The 15,723-nt window shown below is 39.3% G+C and overlaps 1 non-coding gene across 1 annotated transcript; it reads left to right on the forward strand.

The window, feature by feature from the left end:
• Nucleotides 1-65: 65 nt before the first annotated feature.
• LOC112130946 (U6 spliceosomal RNA) lies at nt 66-172 on the forward strand. The gene has a single exon (XR_002913114.1). It is a non-coding gene; the product is annotated as a U6 spliceosomal RNA (small nuclear RNA).
• The last annotated feature ends 15,551 nt before the right edge of the window (nt 173-15,723 follow it).

A 15,723-nucleotide genomic window follows, 5' to 3' on the forward strand; every position in this document is an offset into this window, starting at 1 on the left:
CACTAAATTGTTTTGCCTACAATATAATAAGCCCATATTACTTTTAACCGTAAGACCCAACAGCTGTGCTTGCTTTGGCAGTACATCTACTAAAACTGCAATGATACAGAGAAGATTAACATGGTCCCTGTACAAGGATGACATGCAAATTCATGAAGTGTTTCATATTTAAAAAAAAAAAAAAAAAAGATCTAGTAGTTGGCACATAGTAGGTCCTTTATTATTATTGCTTGGTTTATTATTTAATCTATCAAGGTATAGTGAGGCAAAAACTGATGTTAAGAAAAAAATTAATAACATCTAGAGGCATCATAATATTTATTGAGGCATTTTTAAGAGAAAACTGATATTTCATAAAGACTTTTTTCAAGAACATTTTTATTTTTAAATATTTTGGGGCCAGGCACAGTGGCTCATCCCTGTAATCTAAACACTTCAGAAGGCCAAGGCAGGAGGATCACTTGAGGAATTCAATACCAGCATGGGCAACATAGTAAGACCTTGTCTCTATAAAAAAATTAAAGAAAAATTAGCTATTTGTAGTGGTGCATACCTATAGTCCCAGCTACTTCAGAGGCTGAGTGGAAAGGATCCCTTGAGCTCAGTAGTTGGAGGTTACAGTGAGGCATAATTGTACCACTATACTCCAGCCTGAGCAACAAAGCAAGATTCTATCTCTGAAAAAAAAAATTGTACATCTTTGCTGTATTTGAGATAGTCCAAATGTGAAAACATTAAAAGATAACTTCCCATTCAGAAATCAGAAAACATTTTTCAGTAATGAATAATAAAAGTATTATGTTTTAAGTCAAATGTTACATGCCTCTTCTCAGACTCTGGGAATGTTACACTTTCAACAAAGTGTCCAATCAAATAAAAACAAGATACACAGACATCCCCCCCAAAAAAATCAATGCAATTAAAAAAACTACTGACAATTCTCAGTCTATGAAGACTATGAAGAAGCTATGCCCTGGTGATTTAATATTAGGATGGAGATAGAAGTCCTGAGATGTCATGCAAAACTCTGAGCACCTTAAAATTGTGGCTTGAATGAAACATTGCAGAAGAAGGAGAAGTAAAGGAAAGTCTTCACTTGGGAAGGCCCCAAGAGTGATCAACATGAGTGAATCAAATAGCCAGGCACAAGGAGGTCTAGAACTGCTTTTCTCCCAGCACAAGCACGTCTGAGTCTCACGTTAGACAGCTGAGTTTTATTCCTATAGAAGTCTAGCTATTTATGAAAATATCTGAGATGCATTTTCAGTTGCTTACACAGAGCGCTCCAGCTTGCAAGTGGAAGGGTCATGCGGGAGCGCAGGCAGGAACCCCACTCACTTGAGACTTTCTCCTCAGCTTGGGACCTGCAGGTGCCCACCTTCCACTTGTGGGCCACCTTATCAGAAGGAATCTGAAATGTTGAAGTCCACAGGAAACAGTAAAAGAATGCGGGTTCTGGATTCTGCCACAAATAATCCTGTGTCCGCAGACAATTAATTTTGCTGTACCTTTTTCTTCACATACTAGAAAGAGCTGAAAAGAAATCTTTGAGATCTCCCAAACATCCTCTGATTTTAGAGATGGGGCTCATGGTGACAAGGATAGGAGTGACTTTCCTGGCATCATTTCACCCATTCATTCACCCACTGAGTGTTTACTTTGTGCCAGGCATATTGGATCTCAGGGAGCTTACAGCGAGGAGACCAACAAATTTCCCACAATGGAAGTTTGGAAGGAAGCATAGAACAGAGAAAGCTTGCAATTCTCTGCAGGAACCAGGGACACCTTCACAGAGGAGGGAACAAACAAGCTCAGTTTTGAAGTAGATGTTTGCCTTGGGCCAGGGAGGAACTACATTCCAGGAAAAGGAGACTATTCCATGAAAAGCTCAGGAGGCATTAACACATTGAGTATTCAAATAGCAGCAAGTTCAGCCAGTGGAATATCAGACTAGAGAGGAAATGATTAAGGGCTTGGAATGTTCCATACTTCCCACAAGGAAATAATTTTAATTGGCACATGAACTAACATTTGTTACTATAATAGTTATAGCAGAGAAATGCAACTAGAATTTGAAACCTACGCCTTTAAGGAGAATGTTGCTTAGGACAAGAGTAAAACTAAACAGAGAGTAGTGTAAAATGCCTGTAAAGTAACAGTGGTGGTAAAACTTGAAAACCACAAAAGATGGAAGATGAAAGGGGGAGGGAGGAAGGGAAGGTGGGGCAGAGGTTGAAAAACTATCAATTGCTATGCTCACTACCTGGGTGACGGATCAATCATACTTCAAACCTCAGCACCATGCAAGGAACAGGCAGGTGCAGTACAGGAAAGGGCATAGTAGATGTGAGAGCTATTTAGAAGGTAGAATCCATAGGAATTGGCCATCACTGGATATGGCTATTAAGGGAGAAGGTATCCAGGATGATTGTTCAGCTATCCAGTTGGACAATGGGGCAAACGGCAGGACCACTCTCCAGGACAGAGAACACAAGAAGAATCAGGAGGAATGATGTTGCATGTTCACCATGAGCAGGGGCATTAATTTCTATGAACATTCTGTAGTTCACAGACTGGCTATAAACACACCTGTGGACACCAACTTGAATATTGGGAACGGGGACCCAGGGAAAGGAGATGCCCAGTGCTGTGACCTCTGGACTGGAACCCTGCTGAAATGATTAGGAGGGCTAAATGTTTCTCTTCTGCTTAATAACATAAGTTCTATCCCACAGGCTCAGCAGCTGCCCTGTAGCTAGTTGTTGAGGGGGGCAAAAGAGCTATTAATTAAGGTGTGCAGTCTAGCTGACACCTGATAGTACTGCTGTGTCCTCTGGCACACAGCAGTCCATGTCTCCAATTTAAAGGGCAGAAATTAAAAGCCATGCAACCTGACCTCACAAGCTTGAGCTCCCCTGAACTGTGGCCGGATCTCTAGACATACACCAGGCAGAATCCACGTCTGCACATTTAGTCCCCACAGCCTGCAGAAACCTAACACCTCTTCCCACCCACTTCCAGTGCCACCAGGAAATTAGCACTCACCCAGGTACTGGGTCATAATTAAAATGAACAAAAAGACAGCTGCTCCTACCTTTCTTTTTTAATCACCAACATGCAGCCTTGGGGATTACCAGCTTTGGGTTGATTTAGGGAGGATTACTCTTTCATTAGTTTCCAGGGTCAGTTCCAATACACTGTCATAAGAGCCCTTTAAGATACCCTTCCATGCCAACAGTTCATCCCTTTCCATGACTGAAAGGTTAGGTTTTTGCAAGCCTACTATTTGTCAGACCCCCAAATATCTCATTTTTAACCAGAAACAACACCCTAAAATGATTCTGTACTGATTTTCTTAGGTGTATATGAGATGTCACTCTAAATCCCCAACGTAGTCTCTAATAATGATGAGAAGGAACAAATGTGGGAAAGGAACAAATGTGGACAGCTGAAGCTTCTGCACAGCAAAGAAAACCATTTACAGAGTGAAGAGAACTCACAGAGTAGGAGAAAATACCTGTATACCACACATCTGATAAGGGGTTAATATCCCAAATATATAAGAAACTCAACTTAATAGCAAGAAAACAAATAACCTGATTTTTAAATGGACAAAGGACTTGAATAGATATTTTTTAAAAGAAGACATACAAATAGCCAACAGATTAATTTTAAAATGCTCAACATCACTAATAATCAAGGAAATGCAAATTCAAATCACAATGAGAGATTATCTTACACATTTAGAATGACTGCAATCAAAAAGACAAAAGATAACAAGTGTTGCCAAGAATGTGGAGAAAAAGGACCACTTGTATACTGTTGTAATGTAAATTAGTACAGCCATTATGGAAAACAGTATGGAGGTTCCTCAAAAAACTAAAATTAGAATACCATACGATCCAGTAACCCCACTTCTGGGTATATATTAGAAAGAATTGAAATCAGAAAAAAAAAAATTGAAATCAGTACACTGAAGAGATATCTGTATTCCCATGTTCACTGCAGCATTGTTCACCTAGCCATGCTAGGTGTCCATTAACAGAGAAAATGTGGTATATATACACAATAGATACTAGTCAGGCTTTAAAAAGAAGGAAATTCTGTCACTGGGACAATATAAATGAACCTGGTGGACTGTGTGAAATAATATATGCACAGAAAGACAAATACTGCACAATCTCACTTATATGTGCAATTTAAAATAGCCAAACTTACAGAAGTAAAAAATAGAATGATAGTTACCAGGAGTAGAGAGTGGATGAGAGATGCTGACTGAAGAATACAAAGTTTCAGTTAGATAGGAGAATACATTTTTTAGATCTATTGCACAGTACAGTGACCATAGTTAATAATAATGTATTATATATTTCAAAACTGCTAAAAGAATAGATTTTAAATGTTCTCAGTTATAAAAAATGTAAAGTATGTGATACATGTGTTTACATGTTAATTAGCTTGATCTTAATGTTAATTAGCTTGATCTAATCATTCCACAGTGAATATAGATATCAAAACATTACATTGCGCCCCATACTCCATTAATATATATAATTGTCCAATTAAAACTTTTTTTTTTTTTGAGACAGAGTCTCACTCTGTCACCCAGGCTGAAGTGCAGTGGTGCAATCTCAACTCACTGCAACCTCTGCCTCCCAGGTTCAAGCGATCCTCCCACCTCAGCTTCCGGAACAGCTGGGACTACAGGTGTGTGCCACTGTGCCCACCTAATTTTTTAGTAAAAACAGGTTTTCACCATGTTGGCCAGGCTGGTCGCAAACTCCTAACCTCATGTGATCCACCCACCTCAGCCTCCCAAAATGCTGGGATTACAGGTGTGAGCCACTGTGCCTGGGATTACAGGTGTGAGCCATTATAAAATAAAATAAGTTTTATTTTAAATAAAAGATATTTTATTTAAAAAATTTTAAAAAATAGATGAAGAAGGATATACCATGCTAATGTTAATCAAAAGATAGCAAGAGAAGCTATATTAATTTCAGGCAGAGCAAGCTTCAGGGAAAGGAAAGGTATCACAGATAAAGATGGGACACTGCATAATGCTAAGGGGGTCAATTCTCCAAAAAGGCATAACAATCTTTAATGTATATGTGCCTAACAACACAATATCAAAATATGTGAGGCAAAACCCAATAGAAATGCAAAGAGAAATAGAAGAATCCACTATTACAGTGGACACTTCAAAGCCCTTCTACCAGAAATTGACAGATCCAGCAGGCAGAAATTCAGTGAGAACACACTTGAATTCAACAACACCATCAATCAACTAAATATAATGGATATTTACAGACTAATTCATCCAACAACAGCAGGATACACATTATTCTCAAGTTCATGTGAAATACTCACCAACATATACCATATTCTGGGCTCTTAAAACACCTTAACAAATTTTTTAAAAAATAGAAATCATGAAATTGGATCCTTATCTTATACCATATATAAAAATCAACTCATAATGGATTAAGGACTTAAATATAAAATCTGAAACAGTACAACTGAAAGAAGAAAACACAGAGGGAAATCTCCATTATTTTGGCCTCAACGATAACTGAAAGATAGCTGGAAAATCTCAAATTACTTGGAGATTAATCAACACACTTCTAAATTACACATGGGTCAAAAAAAAAAAATCAAGAGAAATTTAAAAATATTTTGAACTAAATGAAAAGGAAAATACAGCTCATCAAATTTTGTCGGATGCAGCAAAAGTAGTGCCTGGGAAAATTTACAGCATCGTGTGCACATATTAGTAAAGAGGAAAGCTCCAAAATCAATAATCTTCCACCTTGGAAAACAAGAAAAAGCAGAGCAATTAAACCTGAAGTAAGCAGAAGACAAGAAATAACAATTAGAGTAGAAATCAATGAAATTGAAAAAAGGAAATCAATAAAGAAAATCAACAAAACCAAAAGCTGGTTCTTTGAAAAAAAATCAATAAAATCAATGAGCCTCTAGCCAGGCTAACTAAAAAGCCAGGGTGGTGGTGGGGAGGGCAAATTACTAATATCAGAAATGACAGAGGAGCCGTCACTACAGATGTCATAGACTTTAAAAGGATAATAAAAGAATTCCATGAACAACTCCATGATCACAAATCTGATAACCTAGATGAAACTGATCAATTCCTTGAAAGATAAAATCTGCCAAAACTCACACAAGAAATGACAATCTAAATAGATCTATATTTATTAAAGAAGTTGAATCAATAATTAATAAACTTAAAAATACAGAAAGTTCCAGGCCTAAATAGGTTCACTGTTGAATTCCATTACACCACTTCTCTACAATCTCTTTCAGAAGATAGAAGCAGAGGAAATACCTCCTGATTTATCCTATGAGGCCAGCATTACCTAATACCAAAACCAAACAAAGACATTACAAGAAAAGAAAACTACAGACCAGTATCTCTCATGAACATAGATACAAAAATCCTCTACAAAATATTAACATATTAAGTCCAAGAATGTAAAAAAGAATTATATATCACAACCATGAGATTTATCCCAAGTATGCAAGGCTGGTTCGACATTCAGAAATCAATTAACATAATCCATCACATCAACAGGTTAAAGAAGAAAAATAACACGATTATCTTTTTTGTTGTTATTGTTGTTTGTTTTTTGTTTTTTTTAGACAGAGTATCACTCTGTCCTAGGCTGGCGTGTAGTGGAACAATCTTGGCTCACTGCAACCTCTGCATCCCAGTTTCAAGTGATTCTTGTGCCTCAGCCTCCCAGGTTGCTGGGATTACAGGCGTGGGCCACCACACCCAGCTAACTTTTTTTGTATTTTTAGTAGAGACAAGGTTTTGCCATGTTGGCCAGGCTGGCCTTGAACTCCTGGCGTCATGTGATCCACCCACCTCGGCCTCCCAAAATGCTGAGATTACAGGCATGAGCCACTGCACCCAGCCTATGATCATATCAATAGATGCAGAAAAAGCTTTTGACAAAGTCCAATACCCACGTATGATAAAAACTCTCAGGAAACTAGGAATAGAGGGGATCTTCCTCAATTTGATCAAGAATATCCATTAAAAACCTATAGCTAACATTATACTTCATGGTGAGAAACTTAAGATTAAGAAACTAAAGGTTAAGACCATAATGGCAAGGATGTCCCCTCTCATGACTCCTTTTTATCATCATACTGGAAGTCCTAGCTAATGCAATAAGACAAGAAAAGGAAATAAAAGGGATACGGACTGGGAAGGAAGAAATAAAACTTTGTTCATACATGACAGGGTAGTCTATGTCGAAAATCCAAAAGAATCAACAAAAAAATCCTGGAACTAGTAAGCAATTATAGTAAGGTTACAGGACACAAGGTTAATATACAAAAGTCAATTGCTTTCCTATATACCAGCAATGAGCAAGTGGAATTTGAATTTAAAAACACAATACCATATGCAGTTGGGGGGAGGAGCCAAGATGGCCGAATAGGAACAGCTCCGGTCTACAGCTCCCAGTGCGAGCGACGCAGAAGACGGGTGATTTCTGCATTTCCATCTGAGGTACCGTGTTCATCTCACTAGGGAGTGCCAGACAGTGGGCGCAGGTCAGTGGGTGAGCGCACCGTGCGCCAGCCGAAGCAGGGGCGAGGCATTGCCTCACTCGGGAAGCGCAAGGGGTCAGGGAGTTCCCCTTCCAGGGGTGACAGACGGCACCTGGAAAATCCGGCCACTCCCACCCGAATACTGTGCTTTTCCGACGGGCTTAGGAAACGGTGCCCCAGGAGAGTATAGCCCGCACCTGGCTCAGAGGGTCCTACGCCCACGGAGTCTCGCTGATTGCTAGCACAGCAGTCTGAGATCAAACAGCAAGTCGGCAGCGAGGCTGGGGGAGGGGCGCCCACCATTGCCCAGGCTCGCTTAGGTAAACAAAGCAGCCGGGAAGCTTGAACTGGGTGGAGCCCACCACAGCTCAAGGAGGCCTGCCTGCCTCTGTAGGCTCCACCTCTGGGGGCAGGACACAGACAAACAAAAAGACAGCAGTAACCTCTGCAGACTTAAATGTCCCTGTCTGACAGCTGTGAGGAGAGCAGTGGTTCTCCCAGCACGCAGCTGGAGATCTGAGAACGGGCTGACTGCCTCCTCAAGTGGGTACCTGACCCCTGACCCCCGAGCAGTCTAACTGGGAGGCACCCCCCAGCAGGGGCAGACTGACACCTCACACGGCCTGCCAGGTACTCCAACAGACCTGCAGCTGAGGGTTCTGTCTGTTAGAAGGAAAACTAACAGAAAGGACATCCACACCAAAAACCCATCTGTACATCACCATCATCAAAGACCAAAAGTAGATAAAACCACAAAGAGGGGAAAAACAGAGCAGAAAAACTGGAAACTCTAAAAACCAGAGTACCTCTCCTCCTCCAAAGGAACGCAGTTCCTCACCAGCAATGGAACAAAGCTGGACGGAGAATGACTTTGACGAGCTGAGAGAAGAAGGCTTCAGACGATCAAATTACTCCGAGCTACGGGAGGATATTCAAACCAAAGGCAAAGAAGTTGAAAACTTTGAAAAAAATTTAGAAGAATGTATAACTAGAATAACCAATACAGAGAAGTGCTTAAAGGAGCTGATGGAGCTGAAAACCAAGGCTCGAGAACTACGTGAAGAATGCAGAAGCCTCAGGAGCTGATGCGATCAAATGGAAGAAAGGGTATCAGCCCTGGAAGATGAAATGAATGAAATGAAGCGAGAAGGGAAGTTTAGAGAAAAAAGAATAAAAAGAAATGAGCAAAGCCTCCAAGAAATGTGGGACTATGTGAAAAGACCAAATCTACGTCTGATTGGTGTACCTGAAAGTGACGGGGAGAATGGAAACAAGTTGGAAAACACTCTGCAGGATATTATCCAGGAGAACTTCCCCAATCTAGCAAGGCAGGCCAACATTCAGATTCAGGAAATACAGAGAACGCCACAAAGATATTCCTCGAGAAGAGCAACTCCAAGACACATAATTGTCAGATTCACCAAAGTTGAAATGAAGGAAAAAATGTTAAGGGCAGCCAGAGAGAAAGGTCGGGTTACCATCAAAGGGAAGCCCATCAGACTAACAGCGGATCTCTCAGCAGAAACCCAAAAGCCAGAAGAGAGTGGGGGCCAATATTCAACATTCTTAAAGAAAAGAATTTTCAACCCAGAATTTCGTATCCTGCCAAACTAAGCTTCATAAGTGAAGGAGAAATAAAATACTTTACAGACAAGCAAATGCTGAGAGATTTTGTCACCACCAGGCCTGCCCTAAAAGAGCTCCTGAAGGAAGCGCTAAACATGGAAAGGCACAACCGGTACCAGCCACTGCAAAATCATACCGAAATGTAAAGAACATCGAGACTAGGAAGAGACTGCATCAACTAACGAGCAAAATATCCAGCTAACATCATCATGACAGGATCAAATTCACACATAACAATATTAACTTTAAATGTAAATGGACTAAATGCTCCAATTAAAAGACACAGACTGGCAAATTGGATAAAGACTCAAGACCCATCAGTGTGCTGTATTCAGGAAACCCATCTCACGTGCAGAGACACACATAGGCTCAAAATAAAAGGATGGAGGAAGATCTACCAAGCAAATGGAAAACAAAAAAAGGCAGGGGTTGCAATCCTAGTCTCTGATAAAACAGACTTTAAACCAACAAAGATCAAAAGAGACAAAGAAGGCCATTACATAATGGTAAAGGGATTAATTCAACAAGAAGAGCTAACTATCCTAAATATATATGCACCCAATACAGGAGCACCCAGATTCATAAAGCAAGTCCTGAGTGACCTACAAAGCGACTTAGACTCCCACACATTAATAATGGGAGACTTTAACACCCCACTATCAACATTAGACAGATCAACGAGACAGAAAGTCAACAAGGATACCCAGGAATTGAACTCAGCTCTGCACCAAGCGGACCTAATAGACATCTACAGAACTCTCCACCCCAAATCAACAGAATATACATTTTTTTCAGCACCACACCACACCTATTCCAAAATTGACCATATACTTGGAAGTAAAGCTCTCCTCAATAAATGTAAAAGAACAGAAATTGTAACAAACTGTCTCTCAGATCACAGTGCAATCAAGCTAGAACTCAGGATTAAGAATCTCACTCAAAACCGCTCAACTACGTGGAAACTGAACAACCTGCTCCTGAATGACTACTGGGTACATAACGAAATGAAGGCAGAAATAAAGATGTTCTTTGAAACCAACGAGAACCAAGACATAACATACCAGAATCTCTGGGATGCATTCAAAGCAGTGTGTAGAGGGAAATTTATAGCACTAAATGCCCACAAGAGAAAGCAGGAAAGATCTAAAATTGACACCCTAACATCACAATTAAAAGAACTAGAAAAGCAAGAGCAAACACATTCAAAAGCTAGCAGAAGGCAAGAAATAACTAAAATCAGAGCAGAACTGAAGGAAATAGAGACACAAAAAACCCTTCAAAAAATAAATGAATCCAGGAGCTGGTTTTTTGAAAGGATCAACAAAATTGATAGACCGCTAGCAAGATTAATAAAGAAAAAAAGAGAGAAGAATCAAATAGATGCAATAAAAAATGATAAAGGGGATATCACCACCGATCCCACAGAAATACAAACTACCATCAGAGAATATTACAAACACCTCTATGCAAATAAACTAGAAAATCTAGAAGAAATGGATAAGTTCCTCAACACATACACCCTCCCAAGACTAAACCAGGAAGAAGTTGAATCTCTGAATAGACCAATAACAGGAGCTGAAATTGTGGCAATAATCAATAGCTTACCAACCAAAAAAACTCCAGGACCAGATGGATTCACAGCCGAATTCTACCAGAGGTACAAGGAGGAGCTGGTACCATTCCTTCTGAAACTATTCCAATCAATAGAAAAAGAGGGAATCCTCCCTAACTCATTTTATGAGGCCAGCATCATCCTGATACCAAAGCCTGGCAGAGACACAACAAAAAAAGAGAATTTTAGACCAATATCCTTGATGAACATTGATGCAAAAATCCTCAATAAAATACTGGCAAACAGAATCCAGCAGCACATCAAAAAGCTTATCCACCATGATCAAGTGGGCTTCATCCCTGGGATGCAAGGCTGGTTCAATATACACAAATCAATAAATGTAATCCAGCATATAAACAGAACCAAAGACAAAAACCACATGATTATCTCAATAGATGCAGAAAAGGCCTCTGACAAAATTCAACAACCCTTCATGCTAAAAACTCTCAATAAATTAGGAATTGATGGGACATATCTCAAAATAATAAGAGCTATTTATGACAAACCCACAGCCAATATCATACTGAATGGGCAAAAACTGGAAGCATTCCCTTTGAAAACTGGCACAAGACAGGGATGCCCTCTCTCACCACTTCTATTCAACATAGTGTTGGAAGTTCTGGCCAGGGCAATTAGGCAGGAGAAGGAAATCAAGGGTATTCAATTAGGAAAAGAGGAAGTCAAATTGTCCCTGTTTGCAGATGACATGATAGTATATCTAGAAAACCCCATTGTCTCAGCCCAAAATCTCCTTAAGCTGATAAGCAACTTCAGCAAAGTCTCAGGATACAAAATCAATGTGCAAAAATCACAAGCATTCTTATACATCAATAACAGACAAACAGAGAGCCAAATCATGAGTGAACTCCCATTCACAATTGCTTCAAAGAGAATAAAATACCTAGGAATCCAACTTACAAGGGATGTGAAAGACCTCTTCAAGGAGAACTACAAACCACTGCTCAAGGAAATAAAAGAGGATACAAACAAATGGAAGAACATTCCATGCTCATGGGTAGGAAGAATCAATATCATGAAAATGGCCATCCTTCCCAAGGTAATTTACAGATTCAATGCCATCTCCATCAAGCTACCAATGACTTTCTTCACAGAATTGGAAAAAACTACTTTAAAGTTCATATGGAACCAAAAAAGAGCCCGCATCGCCAAGTCAATCCTAAGCCAAAAGAACAAAGCTGGAGGCATCACACTACCTGACTTCAAACTATACTACAAGGCTACAGTAACCAAAACAGCATGGTACTGGTACCAAAACAGAGATATAGATCAATAGAACAGAACAGAACCGTCAGAAATAATGCCACATATCTACAACTATCTGATCTTTGACAAACCTGACAAAAACAAGAAATGGGGAAAGGATTCCCTATTTAATAAATGGTGCTGGGAAAACTGGCTAGCCATATGTAGAAAGCTGAAACTGGATCCCTTCCTTAAACCTTATACAAAAATCAATTCAAGATGGATTAAAGACTTAAACGTTAGACCTAAAACCATAAAAACCCTAGAAGAAAACCTAGGCATTACCATTCAGGACATAGGCATGGGCAAGGACTTCATGTCTAAAACACCAAAAGCAATGGCAACAAAAGCCAAAATTGACAAATGGGATCTAATTAAACTCAAGAGCTTCTGCACAGCAAAAGAAACTACCATCAGAGTGAACAGGCAACCTACAAAATGGGAGAAAATTTTCGCAACCTACTCATCTGACAAAGGGCTAATATCCAGAATCTACAATGAACTCCAACAAATTTACAAGAAAAAAACAAACAACCCCATCAAAAAGTGGGCGAAGGACATGAACAGACACTTCTCAAAAGAAGACATTTATGCAGCCAAAAAACACATGAAAAAATGCTCACCATCACTGGCCATCAGAGAAATGCAAATCAAAACCACAATGAGATACCATCTCACACCAGTTAGAATGGCAATCATTAAAAAGTCAGGAAACAACAGGTGCTGGAGAGGATGTGGAGAAATAGGAACACTTTTACACTGTTGGTGGGACTGTAAACTAGTTCAACCCTTGTGGAAGTCAGTGTGGCGATTCCTCAGGGATCTAGAACTAGAAATTCCATTCGACCCAGCCATCCCATTACTGGGTATATACCCAAAGGACTATAAATCATGCTGCTATAAAGACACATGCACACGGATGTTTACTGTGGCATTATTCACAATAGCAAAGACTTGGAACCAACCCAAATGTCCAACAATGATAGACTGGATTAAGAAAATGTGGCACATATACACCATGGAATACTATGCAGCCATAAAAAATGATGAGTTCACGTCCTTTGTAGGGACATGGATGAAATTGGAAATCATCATTCTCAGTAAACTATCGCAAGAACAAAAAACCAAACACCGCATATTCTCACCGCATTCAATTGTGGGAATTGAACAATGAGAACACATGGACACAGGAAGGGGAACATCACACTCTGGGGACTGTTGTGGGGTGGGGGGAGGGGGGAGGGATAGCATTGGGAGATATACCTAATGCTAGATGACGAGTTGGTGGGTGCAGTGCACCAGCATGGCACATGTATACATATGTAACTTACCTGCACATTGTGCACATGTACCATAAAACCTAAAGTATAATAATAAGAAGAAGAAGAAAATAAAATAAAATAAAATAAAAATAAAAAATAAATAAATAAATAAATAAAAACACAATACCACTTATGTTAGCTTCCCAAAACATAAAATACTTAGGTATAAATCAAACAAAATATGTACAAAATCTGTATAAGGAAACCTTAAAAGCTCTGATGACAGAAATTAAAGAACTAACTAAATGGAGGGATATACCATGTTCATGAATAGGAAGAGTTAATATTTGGCCAGTCATGGTGGCTCACACCTGTAATTCTAGCATGTTGGGAGGCCAAGGCAGGAGAATCACTTGAGCCCAAGAATTCGAGACCAGCCTGGGGAACATGGTGAAACTCTGGCTCTCCAAAAAATTTAAAAATTTGCCAGGCATAGTGGTGTGCTCCTATAATCCCAGCTACTCAGCAAACTGGGGCAGAGGATCACTTGAGTCAAGGATCAAGGCTGCAGTGAGCCATGATCACGCTACTGCACTCCAGCCTGGGCAATAGAGTGAAACCCTGTCTCAGAAAAAAAAAACAAAACAAAACCTTAATATTTTCATAACATCAATTCTTCCCAACATGAGCTATAGATTCATTGCAATCCCAGTCAAAAACCTGGCAAGTTATTTTGTATAAATATTTTTAAAAATGAATTCTAAAGTTTATATGGAGAGGCAAAAAGACCTTGAATAGCCAACACAATATTAAAGGAGAAAAACTAAGTTCGAGAACTGACACTACCTTACTTCAAGACTTACTACAAAGCTACAGTAATTAAGGCAGTGTAGTATTGATGAAAGAATAGACAAACATATCAAAGGAACAGAATTCAGAACCCATAAACAGATGCACATAAACGTAATCAACTGATCTTTGACAAAGAAGCAAAGGAAATACAATGGAACAAAGATCATCTTTTTAACAAATGAGGCTAGACCTGGACATGAAAAAAAAATGAATCACAGAGGCTAAATATAAAGTAAAAAACTATAAAACTCCTACAAGATAATAACATAGGAGAAAACCTAGATGATCAAGGGGTTTGTTTTGTCTAGAGACAGGGTCTCGCTCTGTCATCTAGGCTGGAATGCAATGGCACGACCATAGCTCACCACAGCCTCCAACTACTTTGCTCAAGGGAGCCTCCCACCTCAGCCTCCTGAGTAGCTGGACTATAGGAGCACACCACCACATCAAGCTTATTTATTTATTTAGACTAAGATGGTAGGCCATAAAATAAGTCACAATAAATTGAAAAGGATTAAAATAATTGAGACTATATTCTGACTATAATGAAATTAAATTAGAAATCAAGAGATCTGCAAAATCCCCAAACGTTTAGAAGTTAAACATGCTTGTAAGTAATCAATGAGTCAAAAAAGAAATCACAGAAGACAAGAAAATATTTTGAATTGAATTAAAAACACAGTATATAAAAATTTTTAAGATACAGCTAATGCAGTGCTGAAAAGGAAATTTACGGCTTAAATGTTATTAGAAAAAAGATGTAAAAATTAATGGTTTAGGCTTCTACTTTAAATAGCTACAGAACAAATTAAACCCAAAGTATGTGTAAGAAAGAAAATAGGCCAGGTGCGGTGGCTCATGCCTGTAATCCCAGCACTTTGGGAGGATGAGGCAGACAGATGACCTGAGGTCAGGAGTTCGAGACCAGCCTGACCAACATGGAGAAACCTGTCTCTACTAAAAAAATACAAAATTAGCCAGGTGTGGTGGCACATGCCTATCATCCCAGCTACTCAGGAGGCTGAAGCAGAAGAATCTCTCGAACCTGGCAGGCAGAGGTTGCGGTGAGCCAAGATCATGCCATTGCACTCCAGCCTGGGCAACAAGAGCAAAACTCCATCTCAAAAAAAAAAAAAGAAAGAAAGAAAGAAAATAAGAGGAAAAAATCAAATAACAGACGATGAACACTGAAAATCAATGAATCCAAATACTGGTTCTTTTATTGTAAAACATAACACAATAGAAAAGTACACAAACAAAAAAATACATATATAGCACAATGATTTATCAAATACCATGAAACTACCACATGGTCTTTGAAGAAAGACCATGACCAGCACCCAGAGGCACCCTCACATCATGTCCCCTCCCAATCCCTATTCTCTCTGTCCCTCCCAAAGTAATGACTATCCTAACTCATGCAAATAACTTCCTTGCTTTTCATTATTTTATCACCAATGGAGGCACCGAAGAACTTGAAAGTCCGGAGTTATCTTACCTATTTTCTTAAACTTCATATGATAACACAGT

This window comes from Pongo abelii, chromosome 1 (genome assembly GCF_028885655.2).
Source record: "Pongo abelii isolate AG06213 chromosome 1, NHGRI_mPonAbe1-v2.0_pri, whole genome shotgun sequence".
In the NCBI taxonomy this organism is placed as follows: Eukaryota; Metazoa; Chordata; class Mammalia; order Primates; family Hominidae; genus Pongo; species Pongo abelii.